Source organism: Schistocerca nitens, chromosome 3, assembly GCF_023898315.1.
Source record: "Schistocerca nitens isolate TAMUIC-IGC-003100 chromosome 3, iqSchNite1.1, whole genome shotgun sequence".
In the NCBI taxonomy this organism is placed as follows: Eukaryota; Metazoa; Arthropoda; class Insecta; order Orthoptera; family Acrididae; genus Schistocerca; species Schistocerca nitens.
The window spans coordinates 800,015,507-800,031,054 of NC_064616.1; the positions used below are offsets into that span (position 1 = coordinate 800,015,507).

At 43.9% G+C, this 15,548-nt stretch overlaps 1 protein-coding gene across 1 annotated transcript in view; it reads right to left on the reverse strand.

Moving 5' to 3' along the window:
• The window catches only part of LOC126248825 (uncharacterized), a 651,409-nt gene that overhangs the window by 588,369 nt on the left and 47,492 nt on the right, over positions 1 to 15,548 (reverse strand). The gene's annotated exons all lie outside the window — the stretch shown is intronic.

The following is a 15,548-nucleotide window of genomic DNA, read 5'->3' on the forward strand; positions in this document are numbered from 1 at the left end:
GAGAAAGCATTTAGTACAATTTCGGAAGATGTTTTCTGTCTACCACCGGCTCTGAACATGTATTTACGCAACTGTATGAGTGGGGTACTTATTTGTAAAGAGATTCAAGTTATCTTTGAAGCGTTCAGCTATTATATCATCTGAGTCGGGGTGGTCGGTAGAAGGAGATGATTATTATTTTGGTACGGCTGTTGAGTATAGCCTCTACCCATATTCATTCGCCGGAACTATCTATTTCAACTTAACTACAAGATAAACTACTACCAACAGACACAAACGCACCACCACCTACTTTCTTTAATCTATCCTTTCTGAACACGGTTTGCGCCTCTGTAAAAATTTCGGCAGAATTTATCTCCGGCTTTAGCCATCTTTCTGCTCCTATAACGATTTGAACTTCAGTGCTTTCTATCAACCTTGAAGCTCTGGTACTTTTCCAACACAGCTACGACAATTGACAACTACAATGCCGACTGTTGCTTGGTCGATTCACGTCGTTTCTTTGCCCTGTACCCTTTGAGACTGGATCTCTTTTTGATCTTTCCCCAGACTGTCTAACCTAAAAACACCGCCCAGTCCACGCCACACAGCCCTGCTACCCGTGTAGCCGCCTCCTGTGTGTAATGGACACCTGACCTATTTAGCGGAACCCGAAACCTCACCACCCTATGGCGTAAGTCGAGGAATCTGCAGCCTACCCGGTCGCAGAACCGTCTGAGCCTCTGATTCAGACCCTCCACTCGGCTCTGTACCAAAGGTGCGCAATCGGTCCTGTCGACGATGCTGTAGATGGTGAGATCTGCCTTCATCTCGCCAGCAAGACTGTCAGTCTTCACCAACTCAGATAGCCGCCGGAAACCAGAGAGAATCTCTTCCGATCCATAGCGACACACGTCATTAGTGCCGACAAAAGCCACCACCTGCAGTTGGCTGCACCCTGTACCCTTCATAGCATCCGGAAGGACCCTTTCCACATCTTGGATGACTCCCCCCAGTGTGCACACTGAGTGCACATTGGCTTTCTTTCAGTCCTTAGCTGCCATATCCCTAAGGGGCTCCATCACCCGCCTAACATTGGAGCTCCCAATGACAAGCAATCCCACCCTCTGTGCTTGTCCGGACCTCTCAGGAAGACCGGCCACTGCCGCAACAGGCGAGGCCGCCCTTGGTGGCTCAGAAGTACTTTCAGCAGTGGGCAGCAGCTCAAACCTGTTACGGAGGCGTAAGGGTACAGCCTTGATGCCAGCACCAACTTTCGCCTTCCGCCCAGGGATTCGCGACCCCGCCACGGTTCGCCAATCACCGTCAGACAAGTGCCGACCGGCAGGGACGTCCGAATCCCAGGGCGCAGTGGCATCAGAGATCCCAGGCGATGCTACAGGTTCCAGAGGCGCCAAAGCGCTCGCCTCGGGTGTGCCAATGTCACCTTGGCCCAAGGCAACAGCCTGGAGCCTGTCGACCACGACGAACGCAGCTTCCAGCTGTTTACGGACGGTGGACAATTCCCCCTGAATCCGTACACAACAGGTCAATGTTCCCTAGTTGTCTTGGTTTATATTATGATCTAAGATGGCTTAGTTAGATGTCCTAATATACTAACATGGGTTTGTAGATAACCTATTCTAAATGATCATGTAACCATGAATTTATGCTACGTGCTATTCATCTAATATGAAGTAGTAAATAGCCTATCATAGGTGATTATATATGAGAGTGTGGTGTCTTCTGCAGTTGGAGGCCTGGTTTTAGGTTTCTGGCTCTATGATGCTTCGTGGGACTTGTTGTTTGTGCCTTATCTTGGGTTTGATTGTGCCGATGTTTTGTAGGTGTCTCCTGTTTTCTCTGTACGTATCCAGCTTTTTTTAGACTGTTGTGGCCAGCTTCTTTACTGTTGTATCGACTGCGAGCGCCTCCAGGGCTTTTTGGAGGGTTGTTGTTTGGCCTGGACGTGTGGGGTGTCGTATTGTCCTGCTGGAATTTCCCAACTCCGTCGGAATGCAAATGGACATGAATGGATGCAGGTGATCAGGCAGGATGCTTAAGTACATGTCACCTGTCAGAGTCGTATCTAGACGTATCAGGGCCCCATATCACTCCAGCTGCACAAGTCCCTCACCATTACGGAGCCTCCACCAGTTTGAACAGTTCCCTGCTGACATGCAGGGTCCGGATTCATGAGGTTGTCTCCACACCCTTACACATCCATCCGCTTGATACAATTTAAAACGAGACTCATCCCACCAGGCAACATGTTTCCAGTCACCAACAGTCCAATGACGGTGTTGACAGGGCCAGGCCAGGCGTAAAGCTCTGTGTAGTGCAGTCACCAAGGGTATACGAGTGGGCCTTAGGCTCCGAAAGCCCATATCGATGATGTTTCACTGAGTGGTTCGCACGCTGACACTTGTTGATGGCCCAGCATTGAAATCTCCAGCAATTTTCGGTAGGGTTGCACTTCTGTAACGTTGAACGTTTCTCTTCAATGGTCGTTGGTCCCGTTCTTCCAGGATCTTTTTACAGCCTCAGCTATGTCGGAGATTTGATGTTTTACCGGATTCCCGATATTCACATGAAATGATAGTACGGGAAAATCCCCACTTCATCGCTGCCTCGGAGATGCTTTGTCCTGTTGCTCGTGGGTCGACTATAACACCTCGTTCAAACTCACTTAAATCTTGATTGCCTACCATTGTAGTAACAGTAACCGATCTAACAACTGCGACAAACACTTGTTGTCTTATATAGGTAAAATTTTTGAAAACATTATCAGCGATATTTTATTAATATTATAATTAAAAAACACAGTGTTGATCGCAAATTTCTTTTAATCGGAGTGACCGGTTTCAATCCTTAAGGATCATCTTTAGACTCCAGAACGGCAGTGATTTCAGCGTCATGTGTCGACGCAGCTTGCTCCATGGAAGTCCACCTGCCGTTCTGGAGTCAGAAGATAATCCTTAAGGATTGAAACCGGTCACTCTGATTAAAAGAAATTTGCGATCAAGACCGTGTTTTTTAATTATTATACAGGTGTTGCCGACCTCAGCGCCGTATTCTGCCTGTTTACATATCTCTGAATTTGAATAAGCATTTCTATACCAGTTTCTTTGGCGCTTCAGTATATGTAGAACGTGTAATACCACCATCACACTGGGATGTAAATAGACATGTCAGCCTCATGCCATAATAGCGAAAGAAAGGACATGCTCACTCACCAGATAGAGTATTTGATGCAGAAAGATACAAATAAAAATGAAAATGTGGTCAATGACCAAAAAGGTGCAAGCAGAAGGACAATACTCCCACAAGTTCACAACTCAGCATAGTAAATAAATAAAACAGCAAACAGAGTAAGGCAAAATACTACCTAATCAGTGATTTGCGAGCGCGTGCATGCGGGTGCGCTGGTTCGCACGTTTGTGTGTGTGTGAAAGGGAATAACGACTCAGTTAACCTACTAGCAAGGACAAGTGCAACGCCAAGAAGAATGTACCGGAAAGGTTATGAGTAGAAAATACAAAATTGTGATATGCAATCGACAAGAAACTTATATCGTGTTTCATCTAGTGCTTACATAAGAACTGATGGACACACATAAAGCAGAGCTAAGTCACAATCCTCTAACTGTGAGTAGTGTAAATATAAAGATAACATAAATGTGCTGCCAGGAAGCATCACATATATCACAATGAAATATTTACAGATACAAAATTGCTTATGTTATTTCTTTGCAGACCACTGAAAATGCCTAATATGTCTACACGAAAAGTTTTGGTAAAAAAAAAATAATAAAAGCTCAGTAGCAAACGACAGATAATATTTATTCTTATAATGATAAAAATAACTGACGTAGCAACCGAAGAAGAACTGCAACAAATATTAATTATATATGTGCTGCTTGAGGCTATCCCGACGGACATGTTGTATATATGGTTCTCGGGCGAGACGTCGGATGTCATAGTGAAAACTCCACAATATTTCGTCAGCGCAACTGGCCGACGTCTTCAGGTGCGACGAACACACTGCTAAGGCAGGTTTTTTTTTTCCTTTATTGTAATTTTAAACACCTATACAGGCGGGCTGTCAGCAGCATAGTACGCTGCTCTTCAGCCTTAAGTGGAACAATAAACATGACAGAGAAGCGATATATACAATACAAAAAACGGCGGGCAAAAAATGGTTTTCTAAGGCAGGACCAGGGCTCCCCATTTATGCCAGTTTTAGGCAGGAAGTGCGCATGCGTGGAGGCGCCAAATTCGATGGCCAATAGCGATGATATCAACTGATAGCTGGAAGGACAGTAACGCCACCTACAGGATGAAGAACCAAATACTTCGGCGCACGCGCGGAGGCTGCCGCCGCTGCTCTGCGCTGCCATCGGCAGCCCCAGCGACCTCTGTCGGAAGCCGCAAGCAGTACTGCGCGTCCACGTAGGCGCCTTGATTATCCTCCCGTTGTCAACAGAATATTTATGTTGCTGGCGAATCGTCGTCCGTCTTATGACCAAAAGTATTCCTCTCTGCTCGAAGCGACTTCAATATGGCCAGTGCTGGATCCCATGCTGAATTAAGCTGAAAGCCCGTGTCTCTGTTTACAAGATTCGTCGAGCTACGTATTTCCACTGCTTCCTTAATAACACTGTCCCAGTACGAAATCGTCGATGCGAGAATTTTTGTATGTAGGTAATTCATAGAATGGCCTGTACTGAGACAATGCTCGGCCACTGCAGACTTTTCTGGTTGCTCCAGACGAGTGTAGCGTCGGTGTTCAGTGCATCTCTCTTCTACAGTGCGACAAGTTTGTCCGATGTACGACATGCCGCAGCTACAAGGAATCTCGTAAACACCGGGTCTTCTTAGGCCAAGGCTGTCCTTAGATGATCCCAAGAGAGCTCTGAGTTTTGCCGGCGGACGAAAAACACATTTAACTTTATGCCTCTTCAATAGTCTTCCTATTTTTGAAGAGACACCGCCGATGTATGGCAAGATGACCATTCCCCTTTGTTCTTCGCCTTCTTCCACTTCCTCACGTTGGGTAACCCGCTTTGGTTGTAAGGCACGGCGAATCTCCCGTTCGGAGTATCCATTTTGTTGGAAAATGGTACGCAGATGGAGTAGCTCATTGGATAAGCTGAGTCTGATATGGCTCGTGCTCTGTGGACCAACGTCCTCAGTACGCCACTTCGTTGCGAAGGATGGTGACAGCTGGTGGCCTGTAAGTGTAAGTCCGTATGTGTTGGTTTACGGTACACTGAGTGACCTAACGTGCCATCTTCTTTTCTCCGTACCAACACGTCCAGGAATGGAAGTTCGCCGTTTTCCTCCATCTCCATCGTAAACTTGATGTTGGGATGAAGCGAGTTAAGATGCCCAAGAAAAAATTCAGCGATGCAATGCCGTGAGGCCAGATAACAAAGGTGTCGTCCACATATCGCCAAAAACACGTAGGTTTCAAATCTGACGTCTGGAGCGCTCTCTCCTCGAAGTCTTCCATGAAAAGATTAGCCACAATGGGAGACAGGGGACTACCCATTGCGACGCCGTCAGTCTGTTCAAAGTATTGTCCATTAAATAAAAAGTATGTCGAGGTGAGCACATGTTGGAATAACTCTAAAAGTTCCCCATCCAGCTTCTCGCTAATGAGCAACAACGATTCCTGCAATGGTACACGAGTAAAAAGTGAGACTACGTCAAAACTCACGAGTATATCTGATGGTGCGAGTCGTAAGTTCTTGAGCCGACGAATAAAGTCTTGTGAGTTACGGATATGATGCTCACACTTTCCTACTAAAGGGCTCAATTGCGCTGCTAGATGTTTCGCGAGATTATACGTTGGTGCCCCGATATTACTCACAATAGGCCGCAGTGGCACATTATCCTTGTGAATTTTGGGCAATCCGTACAGCCTGGGAGGTACGGGCGCCTGTGTACGTAGTCTCTTAGCAACCACATCGGAGATCGTGCTGTTTTTGAGGAGCTCCAAAGTTTTCCGCTGAATTTTTGCTGTGGGGTCCTTATTTAGTGTGCGATATGCAGAGTCGTCCAGAAGCTGGTGCATCTTGCTCAGATACATCGACGTGGAGAGGATAACAGTCGCATTTCCCTTATCCGCCGGCAAAATCACAATATCAGGGATTGAACCACTGACCTCTCTTCAGCTGTCAAATTGTTCTTAGGCACTTGAGCCCGTGTCAGAGCACGGCAAGTCTCCCGCCGGATCTCCTCGGCAGATTCCCTGGGAAGTTTTAGGATGCCTTGTTCGACGGAGCTAATGATGTCCAGAACAGGTGGTGTCCTCGGAGTGGGTGCGAAGTTCAATCCTTTCTCCAGGACCGATACCGCCGCGTCAGGCAAAGGTTTGTCCGCTAGATTGTATACAGTTCGTCTACGAACTTCGTTGTTCTCTTCTTGTGGTAAACGGTCCCTGAAGCGATGAAACTTATCAATTTGACGTGCTGCGTCTTGTTGTCGTTTCCAGTCTGAGAACGCCCAAGTAGCGCTGTCAACCCACGTCCAAGAATCAGCGGACAGTCTTGACGATATCTTCAAATGAAGTGCCAAGAGCTCTCTGGATACGGCCAGTTGCGCTGACGAAATATTGTGGAGTTTTCACTATGACATCCGACGTCTCGCCCGAGAACCACATATACATTAATTATATAATTTTCATAATGGCCGTAATATATCGTAGTGTCTAGGTGGGCGATTAATTGAGTAAATAAGTAGTAATTATGATATACATGAAATGTATTCGCAGTTACGAATACGAACAAGCATCAACCGTACGAGGGAATGACGGCAGTGAAAATCTGTGGCGGACTGGAACTTGAGCCCGGATTTCCTGCCTTACGCCAGTGGTCGCCTGAACTGCTTTGGCGGCCTGTGCACCACTCACAGCCACATCCCAGACTTCCATATGTCGTCGACCCGGTTTTTTAGGATTTGCCAGATTTTATTTTACTATTGAACTCTGTGGCTGGATGTCTTCTGGAAGCCACAGTTGTCAAGGTAAGCTGAGTGGGGGGAGGTTATCTGTGGATTATGTATATTTTGTTGTGTGTCATTTCGAATTTTAGCTGTTTGTTCATCACATTGTGGGAGGCGGAATTTGGGGACTACGGGGCGGCGAATAAAAATTATTCAGTTTGGTTACTTAGTTTATAAATTGAAGTCTTCGGTAGTCTTGTGCGATTATTGGATACCACAGCCTTTTACAAGTGCCAGAAAACTATTTGTGCGAACAGCTAGAAAGCAATGGAGATGTTCTGTTCATAGTTTTCAGTCTACAGATTCACTACTCAGCTTGCCGAAACTGAAATAATATATTATAACTTTCTAAGAATAATGCAGAGGAGTCAGGAACAAAACGAGAAGTAAACGTTTACTATTATTTAACTGATCAGTATATTGTGTCTAAATTTCATACACACAAGTAGCAGTTCTGAAAAGCATTAAAGCTTGCCTTAATGAACTCAGCACTTGACACAGTTCTGAGACGATATCTACTCTTTCTTCCTAGTTACTTAAATTGCTCGTCATGAAAATGGACAAGAATCTCAGACACTTGCCACGCGGTTTTTGATAATACAGCGGACGGCACAAAAAACAAAACACCGAGTTTGAAACACGAGCTATCGAGATGAATTCTTAATCCATGTAATTTCACTCTTAGACACATTTGCAAGGTATAGCGTATTGGGAAACTCCCGTTACAAATTTCTAAGCCTTGTTTATGGGAGTGAGTACATAATATTTTGAATAGGAACCCATATCCAGAAACATACCGTTTCCTTTCTACGACGATTTCAATTCAGATGTGTAACGCATACAAGTCTGCTGAGGGAAAAATAAGTCTTATTATTGCTTGTCCAGGTACGCAATAGGGTAGACAGGATGACGTGTGTTACGTCAGACGGTGATCTGATGTTACTTAACGTCTGCCTTGCTGCGAGACCTGTTCTATGCCTATGGATCTCCAATACAGTGAACATGATTCGGTACACGTTTTTGGAACACGCAGACACGCTCCTTCTGTATGACCAAGCTCGAGGCAAGCGAAGGGCTGCTAGTCGGCTGTATCACGAACGTTTCCCGCAACGTAGCACGCCATCACACTAACCTTTTGCCCAAATTACACAGTGACCACGAGAAACAGATACCTTCACCGTGAAGAGGCAGGGGTGTGTACACGGCAACGCCGCACGCCCGAGTTTGAAGATGTACTGCATCGCGTTGAAGAGAACCCGTCAACGAGTACTCGCACAGCTACACATGCAGTGGGTATCAGTCACAGCATCGTCCTGAACCTTCTGCGTGAACAACAATTACATCCGAACCACTTGCAAAGGGTACATGCTATGAGTCCAGCCGACTTTCCACAACACCATGTCTACTGCACGTGGTTCCTGCGCCACTGCATCCGCACAGCCCAGTTTCCAAGTCGAGCTCTGTTCACAGATGAATATGAGTTCACTAGAGATTGTGTTCTGAATTCGCGGAACAGCCGTGTCTGAGCAGACGAAAACCCCTGTGCCACACATGTTAAGGGATTTCAGCACCTGATTGGTATTAAGGTGTGGGCAGGTATTCTGGATGGCCATGCGATTGGGCCATACGTCCGTTCTTGGAAGCTGTGCAAGTGAACGTCCGTCGGAAAATGTGGTTTCAGAATGACAGTGTAACACCTCACTTCTCCCGGGAGGTTAGAAGACATGTCAACATACTATATGGTGAAAGACGGATAGGCCGAGGTGATCCAACCCCGTGGCAGCCACGATCGCCAGATTTAACTCCCATGGACTACGTCTTGTGGAGTAGTATGCGAAGTTTAATTTACGATACTCCTGTAGAGACAGAGGAGGACCTGATGGCACGAGTTCTGGCCGCTGCTCTAGAAACTGAAGATACACCAGGTGGGATGGTGAGTGTCTACTAGGACGTGCTTCATAGATACAATGTTTGTAACAACGTTAGTGGTCTCCACATCGATCCGCTGTTGTAATGCATCAGTACTAAACTTTATGTGCAGTACGCTAGGTTCTATATTGTTTTGGAATAACGTAAACACGTAATGCTTAAGTGTTAATGCATACAAATATATTTAAGTTATAAATGGATGTTTAGTTATGTTTCCTTTCAAATTTTTACCTAATAATTGTACTGTGCAAGTTGCTACTCTCATACCGGGCGCCTCCCCAGGTGGCGGATAGGGGAACGCTCATCAGATATGATGGGTACTGAGGAAATAAAATACTCAGGGCGGACCAAAAGTAGCAAAACAAGTCCAGGAGCGACAGTTCCCAGAATGGGCGACTTCCAGGACAGCCAAAATCCACCAAGCGACTGCCTTGGATCAAGCGGCTTGGCGGTCAGCGTCTGTTCACAGATTGTGCGGCTGAATCACCTTCCTCTACAAATCACATTTGTAGTTGTAATCTCGGAGACTTGTCTCCACACAGGAAAGATACATCCTTGAAAGTTCAAAACATGGAAAGTTCTTTTAGTCAAAATTCCCCGCCTGCCAAAATAAGACAGGAAAGATTGCCATCGGATCCGGGGGGCAATCAACCAAAGGAACTTACGGATGAATCGGAGCATCTGAATACACCGAAGCAAACACTGAGAACCAACACCTTTACAAACTTCGCCACGATAAACATAAACTCACTAGCTAAGGTTGGAAAACTCAAAACTCTACTGGACACTGCCATAGAGCAAAGGATAACAATACTCGCCATACAGGAGATGAGAAACACAATGCGGGAACCATACGAATCACAGGGATTCAGAATCTACCAAGGAATCCCTGGAAAGAGAGTAATGAAAAATGTACCACAATTCGGAACAGGTTTCATAGTGAAAAACACAATAATAAATTCTGTCAAGGAGTTCAAGGCCTACACGGATAGAATAGCAACTCTGACCATCAGGTCCGCAAACAAGACGTACACGTTAGTCAACGTGCACGCACCCACAAACGAGAAGAACAGAACTGACCCGAAACATGTAGAGGGATTCTGGAATCTGCTAGACCAAGTCCTCACTAATGTTCCATCAAACCACACTAAAATCGTAATGGGAGACTTCAATGCGCAGATAGGAAGAGAGAAAAGGTTCAGGAACATTGTTGGGGACTGGCCGGCACAAAAGAAAACTAGCACGAATGGCAGAAGATTGATAGAAATTTGCAGAGAACACAGAATGGTGATTAAATCGACCAGATTCAAAAGAAGACCACACAAGAAGAAAACGTGGAAACACACTGATTGGAAAAAGGGCGAATACCAACTTGACCATGTCTGTATGGACAAAGACCATCACAGAGAAATCTACAACGTTAAAGTTCTGAGGGGAAAGGACCTGGGCTCTGATCACTACCTGTCCAAAATAAAAATCAAGATAACACCGGCTGGAAAAAAGAAAAAAAGAACCAACCGGTTGAGACGAACCCACGACCAAGCAAAAATACAAAACAACACACAATACGCAATGAAAACAAACACAGTCCAATCAGACACGGAACTGGAAGAACTGACAGAGAAGTTGAAAACAATAGCCGCAGAAATAGCACAACCCGAAAAGAGAAAAAAACACCAGTGGTGGGACAGAGTGTGTGAGGAGGCAGTCGACAAGAGACATGAAGCGTGGAAGAAATTCCAAAATAACAAAACTGACGAAAATTTTGCAACGCTGACCCAACAAAGGAAAATAACTCAAAGAACGTTAAGAAATAGCAAAAGAAAGTATCATCACGGACTGCTGGACCAAATAGAAGATAGCTTTGCCAAAAACAACTCACGGCAATACTATAGAACATTTAGGGAAAAAACCAAAACCTTTACACCACCAACCCTCATGCTCAAAAACAAAGAAGGAGTAACGGCACACAACGATGAAGAAAATGCCAATATTATGGCGGAAAGCTTCCGAAATCTTCTGAACTGCGAAGACCCGATCAATATACTCGACATAAATACTAACACAGAAGTCAGGACACCGGAAGAGAACATACAAGCACCATCAATATCAGAAGTGGAAATAGCAATTAAACAATTAAAAAACAACAAAGCTAGCGGAGAAGACCAACTAACGGCAGAGCTATGGAAGTACGCCGGAGAAAACGCAGTGGCCAGCCTCCACAAGAACATTCAAAAGATCTGGAAAGAGGAGAAATTACCGACAAGATGGACAACAGCGATAATATGTCCCATCCACAAAAAAGGGAGTAAGACAGACCCAGGCAATTATAGAGGGATCTCCCTACTGGACTGTACGTACAAGATTCTCTCCAAAATAATTTATAACAGGGTCAGAGACCAACTAGAAAAAGAACTGGGAGAGTATCAGGCGGGATTTAGACCGGGAAGAAGCTGCCCAGAACAAATATTAAACCTAAAGCTAATCATCGACTACTACAAATCAAGAAACAAACAACTAGTGATCTCTTTCATCGATTTCCAAAAAGCCTACGACAGCATACATAGAGAATCTTTGAAGAAGATACTGAGAAATTTAGGCTTACACCCCAAACTGATCAAAATGATTGGGCTTACACTGGAGAACACAACCTCTAAAGTCAAATTCAGAGGAGCAACCTCAGACGCGTTCGAAATTAAAACAGGATTAAGACAGGGGGACGGGCTGTCCCCAATTCTGTTTAACTGTGCACTGGAATATCTGATGAGAGAATGGAGGAAGATTAATCCAGAACTAATAAAAGTAGGAACAAAAATCAAAGTAAACTGTTTAGGTTTTGCGGACGACTTAGCGCTATTAGCAAACAACATAAAAGAGGCAAGAACGCAAATTGAGACACTAGAAGAGATAGCTGGGAAAATTGGACTAAAAATCTCGTTCCAAAAGACCAAAATCATGGTCAGGGATCCTCTCTGCGTTGATCACATATCAATTTTCAACACTAAAGTAGAACTGGTGAAAAAATTCAAGTATCTAGGGGAAACAATAACACACAACAATAACGAGAAAATAAACTGGAAAGAAAGAACTGACAAACTGAAGAAGTCTCTATTCACAACTCAGAACATATACAATAAGAGATGCCTATCAACAAAAACCAAAATCAGACATTACCAGACGGTGATTCTCCCGGAAATACAATACGCATGCGAGACAATCTCCGGACCGTATAAAATAGGAGAGATAGAAGCAATAGAAAAAATAGAAAGAAGGATAGTAAGAAAGTGTATAAACAAGAAGAACCTAGTGGAAGGCCAATGGAGAATAATCCCAAACGAAACCGTCTACAAAACAATCACTCCACTAACAGAATTCTTCAGAAGGAAAAGGATATCATTCCTGGGACACATACTGAGAACGGAAGACACTAGACTAGCTAAACGACTGATCGACTTTTATTGGAATAAAAAAATCAAGTCAAACTGGGTGAGAGAAGTGCAGAAGGACATGGAAGAACTAGGAATCTCGAAGGAGGATCTTGTAACAAAATCACAGAAATACAGCGAATGGGTAAAAACAAACACAATAACACTCACGCACAAACCAAGGCAGAGACGAAATGTGGTGTATTCAGAGGAGGAAAGAAAACGAAGATCGGAACGGCTCAAAAAAATATGGGCTAAAAAGAAAGAAGAAACAGCCAAACAAATGAAACGGCTAAGGACGACTACAAGATTTGAACTAAAGTGATCCAATAGGGTCGTAAAAGCAATAAATAAATAAATTGTACTGCGTCACTCCTGATTCAATTCCTCTCGCAGAAGTTGTAAAGGATCCGTGATCCCACGAACATAAATATTAATATCCGACACCCAGGTCGATAGCAGACAGCAGTCGATGGTCGAGCGCTGCAGGAGGCAGTGATATTAGTGTCGAGTGGAAGCAGTAGTGGGAAGACAGGCAAAAAATAGAAATGGCGGTCGAGCTGAGTACGGTGTCAATGGCGGATGTGCCGAGTGAGAAGTAAATTGTAAATTCACCAGAGTGTGACAAATGAGCGCGTCCCCTTATAGTCGTGGGGTTGGCCCTCACCAATACCGATTCGCGAGTGATATAAAACCAAAAGTGAGAACTGCCGAGTTACGTGTTTCGCGTCAACCGCGGCGGCCAGCAACAACCATGGAATGCCGTGAGGATTGTTGTGAATGTTAACCATCATCATTGCGTGTGAAAAGAAGTAGTTAAAGCCAGCAACCAATAAAAGATATAACTGTAATTAAACGTGTAAGGCGAAGGTAGCAACTGCCTCAGAATTTGTGTGTTAATAGAAAATACATATCAATTTGTATATCGCAACCTTTGTGGTCTTTAATAATAGAAAAACTTTCAATCATTAACTATTCCGTCTCAGAAGAGCCGCACTCTGTTGAAATACCCCCGAAACTACAGCAGAAAAACCGATGGCCTTTCATCCTTTAAGCACACGGTCATATATTCATAATAATTAACTGTTGGGCTGCTTCTGTAAGTAACACAGAACCCAATAAAGGACTAACGGGGCTGTTTCAAAGTGGGTGAGTTAAAAATCTGAATTGAAACCCTCGTACAACGGAAACGGTCCTTTGCCAGACGTGGGCTCCTATTGAAAATATTATGTTGGTTGCTTGATTTGGGGGAAGGGACCAAACAGCGAGGTCATCGGTCGAAATGTTATAATAAGTAATTTATAAGTCCTAGAATTCTGTAACGGGAATTTCCGAACACCCTGTATAAAAGATGTATCATTCGACCGAAATACACTAACGTCTGTCATCAATAAAGCCATCCGAGGCTTAAGCGGCCGCTGTCGAGGACAAAATCTGAGCGTATCACCTTTCTGTGTGACTGACATGGATCAAATAACCTGTCAGGTGCAGGAACATCGTTCTTTGTACAGGGCGCCCTTTTTAACTTGCGACAGTTAAATATCTTGATAACGACGCATCGTACGAAAAAAATTTTCTAGGTGGAAAGTTAATATTAGTGAAGGGGCCATCTGTCTGTGCTAGAAATGGCCATTGCCAAACAACCCCTCCTTCGTGGGCGGGGTCAACTTTGTAGTTTCAAATGGGAAGTCCATTTATCACTGCATATTCGGATTCTACACAAAAAAAAAAATACATGTGGTTTACTCATACCATTGTTTTCCTTTCGTGGTAGATGGCGCTGCAACAAACAAATACCAAGTATGCCTGTTTTTGGAGTTAAGAACCGACGCATTTGATTCTACATTTCATTTGTGATGTAAATGCAAACGTTTGTGCTGTAACATAGATACAGATATTGAAACGTTACTTGAGTGTCGCAAGGAGACTGATTTCAAAGGTCGTAACTCACGTGCGCGCCGCTACGAGGCTGCCTGCGGACTGCAAACCACAATCATTGTAATAAGATAAAATCTCCACAAAGTCATAGTGACAGGTGCACTTGCCATAGATACTAACTGAAATCAAGCACCTCAAAGATAAGAGGCATGGGTACTCACCTAAGTCAAGCATACCAATGGTGAGACGCGAGGGGACTTACAGAAATCAAGCATTATTGTGGGAACGTGAAACTGTTACATCCACGTCGCTGTTCCTGGATCACACTTAACGTACTTTGTAACCAGTAATTTAGACAGCTAACCATATCCTACTGTACCATCAAATCTGCAACACTAAAGTAAATTTCGAACATAAATATCAACTCTTAGAATACAAAGGCTTACATTTGCATCATAAATGAAATGTAGAATGAGCTTAGTCGGTTCTTAATTGCAAAACCAGACATACTTGATATTTCTCGATTATAGTACTATCTGCCACCTATGAAAAACAGTGATTTGAGTAAACCGTACGTATTTTTTGACGTAGAATCCGAATATGCAATAAAAATAGGGGGTTCTCATCTGAAAATACGAAGTGGACACTGCTCAAGCAGGTGCGTTGTAGCACAGACAGATGTCCCCTTCACTAATATTAACTTTTCGCCTAGAACCTTTTTTTCATATCATGCGTTGTTTTAGAGATATTTATTTGTCTCAAGTTAAAACAGACACCCTGCATGCGTTCGATGCGGACGCCAAAGTAAACGAACAATACGAGACTGGAATATAAGGGAGAACCGATAGAGGTACTCAAAGTACCCAACGCCACACACCGTCAGGTGGCTTGCGGAGTATGGATGTAGATGTAGAAACACTTGCTCCAAAACTGCTTCCAGCTTCCAGCACCCAGTCAGCACCCTTTACGACTACAAAATTGTTTATATAGTTGTTAGTTGAAGATTAACAACGATCTCAAATTATCAATAAGTAAATCTGTACTTTCTTCATGTTTTGTAAAATCCTTATCCCAGTAACTTAAATTTTGGACTCCAGAATTTTTCAAACGGAACCGAGGGTAGACGGTGGCTCCTAAAGTGGCTCTGTTTTATTTCTGTGCCTTTGTAAAATTGTGATATTAACCTAAGACTTGGTACAGCTTCATCGTTACGTGCAATAAATATAATGTAGTTATCTTGGCTTTTTAGCTTAATAATAAAGGTTAACAAATTCTAGTTAAAAATTGGTTTCTTATTAATAATTCAGAAAGTAGATGAGACATCCTTATG